A 4,567-nucleotide genomic window follows, 5' to 3' on the forward strand; every position below is an offset into this window, starting at 1 on the left:
TTTTTTTTTCTTTTCAAGAATTTTGAGAAAGACCAGCAAAAGAATTAAAACCCCTCCATTTGCTGTTACAAAGAGCTTAGGTAAATAAGGTTCCGTATACTGTAAGGCTTATTCTTACTATATCTGGAGCAGAACCACTGAAAAAAAGTACAATGGATATTGGTGATAGTTTTAAAGTGTGTTGGTCTCAGAGGTTAAAAGTTCAGCCTCTTCATTAAATCTAGTGTTGAAACTTCAGTGAGACATAATCCAGAATTTATCATGAAGTTGAAAGTAAGAGAAAGAAAGGAAAAGAAAAGAAAAGAAAGATCAAACAAAAGAAGGGAAAAAATAAAAAGAAAATCTGAAATACTCCTGAAAAACTCTGCCGTTGGTTACCAAACTAATATCTAGAAGACTTATTTATTTTTAATTATGGCACATAATGTTAAATTAAAAAACAAAAACAAGCTAGAAAGCATACACCAAAATTTTTGAAGAAGGCCCAAAGAATCCTACTTAAGTGATTGTTTCAAAATTTGTTTCAAAGGATAGGATATGTCATAGAATAAATCATATAGTTCATATAAAATTCAGGTTAGAAATAGCATGATATTAAATTAGCTTTGGTGTTAATCATCTGAATTTTGAGGAATAATGGAAGCCCTCAAACAATATTTTTCTTAATATCGTGATTCTAAAAACATGGTTGGTTAGTATTATTCTTGTATTACAAGTTAACATACATTTCTTACTGTCAGTACTAAGAATTTTAAAACTGATGATAAGTAAAGATGACCTCCTAAACTCAAGAGAGAAACTTCCTTTTAAAGTGTTCTGTTTTCATATTCACGATCAAATAATCACTATTACCCTCGTTATCACTCAGCATGTATCAAGTACCTATAAATTATATAAAATATACATCCCGTGAGAACACAACTTATATTTTGTTATGGTGTTTTGATCTAATAAATACGTTAAGATATTTTCTAAAGTAAAGTAAAGCATTCCTTAAAAATATTCCTTCCTTTGTTGTTGTTGTTTTTCTCTTTACTGGGTCATTTTGACTAGATTGCTTAATATAGCAGCAAAAGAATAATGCCGTCAAGCCCTGCAATGTTAGACCATCTTAAGTTTTTCCTATTTTCAATTTTCCTGGTTCTGTGTTTTATTAAATTCCATTTTAGAGCTCTCTTTTAAAGTTGACTCAAGGGTCTTCTTAAAAAGATCACCCTTCGTGAACTGATAGGATCAGGTGAGTAAGGCCTATCTTTGATCCACAGGAGCCCCTTTGAAGGTTAGAGTCCTAGTATGGTCCATGGGTCCATTTAGTTTTGAACTTCTTGGATGAGACTGATAACACAGAGGATGATCATTTCCACTGAGCTGAGGGTTTGCCAGGTGGACACTCTGCTCTGAACTGGACTGAGATCACACACACTTCTCTCTGCACAGTTGTTTGACAGGAATATCCATCAATCATATGTCTCATACTAGATTGCATTATAAGGCACACGGAATTAATTGGAGGCCAGCACAAATATATTACCATCTTTAATTTTTTTGTTGTTGTTTTAGATGGTGCTCTAAGCCACTGGTTTAGGTAAATTTCAAACCATCAATAAAATTCCAAAGTAAATAGAATACCATATATTACAGGAAAACTGAATTTTATGACATTTCTGTAGCTTAAGTTTAAATGTACAAAATTCACATCAAAATTTCTAGTATGAAGGAGGTCATGAGTTAGCTTGACTAATTTTTAATTACTAAAGATTATATAGCATTGCAAAGAATAGATGAAGGGGCTCCTGTTTATCAAAGTGGTTATAGAAAAACACACAGAAAAATATGGAAAACAACAAAAATAAAAGCATGAAATAAAGTTAACTACACAGAACCTAAGGGTCCTGGTAGTTTGGAACGACTTATAATAAGATTATGAAATATAAGAACCATAAGGGACCTTATAGATGATCTCATCTACTTTTCTTATTTGCCAAATCTCAGATTCAGGAAAACTTAGAAAAATAAGTTGCTTACTTAATATTATGTGGCTACAAAATTGAGAACAAAGCATCGGATCCTGATCTTGGGGCTTCAATTACAGTGCTCTTTTTTTACCAAGGGAGCTTTGGTCATGCCCTGAGGGGGACAGGGGTGGTTTTACAGAAATAGAAAGAAAGACATTTTTGGAAAGTTTGGAATAGGTGGGAGTTAGTCAAGTAGTTGGGAAATATTTAGAGAGGGCGCAAGTTAAATGTTTGATGGGAGTAAAACGTACTTGTTACACTCTTAAAACTCATGATCTTGGAATTTACCTTCACTAAGATAACAACTAGTAAGATACAATTTGTTATTGAGACTGGGAATAAAAATAAATGATGGTTGACTGAACCATATACTCTGTAACAAATATATTAGAAATGTTTATCAACTATGTACTTACTCATTAGGTCTCTATAATAAATCCACAGTCCTGGGCCCTGGAAAAGGCATAAGCATGGTTCTTATGAGTTACGATGGAAACTTTGGTCAAGTGGGCTCATTTATTTTTAGAAGAAACTGTGCATTCATTGATTAATCAGCAGCCATTCCAGTGGTGATGAGAGAAAACTGCTACAGGACTTTGGGACACAAGAAAGAAAGGAAGGTGCTGGTTTTGAAAGGAGTGTAAGTAGGAAAAAGTCTAGATTTAGTTAAAAGAAAATGATCATAATGGAGTATAGATGACACCTTTCAGAGTTGGAAATCAGCAAGGAAATAAGGAGGGACATTTACCTGCAGGGACAGGTAGCTTCAAAATGTGGTTCACTGTTCTCATTGTGCTGCTGAAGTTCTTGAACTAAATAAGAAACAAGGGTATTGTTGACATTTACATTTAAGAAAAAACTTGCAAATTGCAGATTGTTCTTTAGTGTAAGTGCAAAGAACATATACATTAAACATGAATCAAATTGCTTAGAATCAGTTTTTTTTATTCTGTTATGTTAGTCACCATACAGTACATCATTAGTTTTTGTTGCAGTGTTCCGTGATGCATTCTTTTCATATAACATCCAGTGCTCCATGCAATACCTGCCCTCCTTAATACCCATCACCAGGCTAACCCATCCCCTCACCACTCTCCCCTCTAAAACCCTTAGTTTGTTTCTCAGAGTCCATAGTCTCTCATGGTTTGTCTCCTCCTCCTATTTCTCCCCCTTCATTTTTCCCTTCCTTCTCCTAATGTCCTCCATGCTATTCCTTATGTTCCACAAATAAGTGAAACCATATGATAATTGACTTTCTCTGCTTGAGTTATTTCACTTAGCATAATCTCCTCCAGTCCCATCCATGTTGATGTAAAAGTTGGGTATTCATCCTTTCTGATGGCTGAGTAATATTCTATTGTATATATGGACCACATCTTCTTGGTTCATTCATCTGTTGAAGGGCATCTCGGTTCTTTCCATAGTTTGACTATTGGGGACATTGCTGCTATGAACACTGGGGTGCAGAATCAGTTTTAATTAGTGGAAATTGCTAGTCCACACAGTAAAGAAGTTATCATGGGCATATTGAAATGTGATTATTTTGATCATCCTACATAACTTCTATTCATTTATAAGAACACCCATCATTAATAGTCTCCATTCAGAGGCCGGCTTTGTTACCCCGTCCTCCCTTGCTCACTTCCTCCTCGCTCTATTAGGAGCCCAGTTCTTTGCTTTATTTAGATACTAGCCTTTTCCACACCTCAACTATAGATTTCCTCATTCTATTCAGCCAAAAAATAGTCAAAAGTGTTGATTATATCTTTCTTTTCTGCATCTACATGAATTTGTGTGTCATCCTTGCACAGGGGCCATGCTAATCTTCTCTGTATCTTTCCAGTGTTAATATGTGAGCTGCCCAAGGGAGTACTTTTTTCTGCATCTATAGTGTCTTCTTCTCTGTGTCTGGCAAATAATAAGCACTCAATGGAAAATTCTTTCTCTCTTTCTTTTTTTTTTTTTCTTAAAGATTTTATTCATTCATTCATGAGAGACAGAGAGAGAGATGGGCAGAGGGAGAAGCAGGCTCCCAAGGAGCAGGAAGCCCGATGCGGGACTCGATCCCAGGACCCCGAGATCATGACCCAAGCCGAAGGCAGACGCCCAACCTTCTGAGCCACCCAGGCGCCCTTTCTCTCTTTCTTTCTTCTTTCTTTCTTTCTTTCTTTCTTTCTTTCTTTCTTTCTTTCTTTCTTTCTTTCTTTCTCTTTCTTTCTTTCTTTCTTTCTTTCTTTCTTTCTTTCTTTCTTCTTTCTTCCTTTTTCTTTCTTTCTTTCTTTTCTTCCTTCTTTCTTTCTTTCTTTCTTCTTTCTTTCTTTCTTTCTTTCTTTCTTTCTTTCTCTTTCTCTTGCTTTTCTTTCTTTCAGATTGTATTTATTTATTTGACGGAGAGAGAGAGTGCAAGCACAAGCAGGGAGGCGGGGAGCGGCAAACAGAGGGAGAGGTAGAAGCAAGCTCACTGCTGAGCAGAGAGCCCAATGTGGGATTCGATCCCAGGACCCTGAGATCATGACCTGAGGCAACAGACTGAGCCACCCAGGCACCCCAGA

The 4,567-nt window shown here is 35.9% G+C and overlaps 1 non-coding gene across 1 annotated transcript; it reads right to left on the reverse strand.

Annotated features, from left to right (window-relative positions):
• Window positions 1-3,776: 3,776 nt before the first annotated feature.
• LOC115940173 (U6 spliceosomal RNA) lies at window positions 3,777-3,888 on the reverse strand. The gene has a single exon (XR_004074968.1). It is a non-coding gene; the product is annotated as a U6 spliceosomal RNA (small nuclear RNA).
• Window positions 3,889-4,567: the final 679 nt, after the last annotated feature.

Source organism: Leptonychotes weddellii, chromosome 7 (assembly GCF_054177405.1).
Source record: "Leptonychotes weddellii isolate Sample4059 chromosome 7, ASM5417740v2, whole genome shotgun sequence".
Lineage (NCBI taxonomy): Eukaryota > Metazoa > Chordata > Mammalia > Carnivora > Phocidae > Leptonychotes > Leptonychotes weddellii.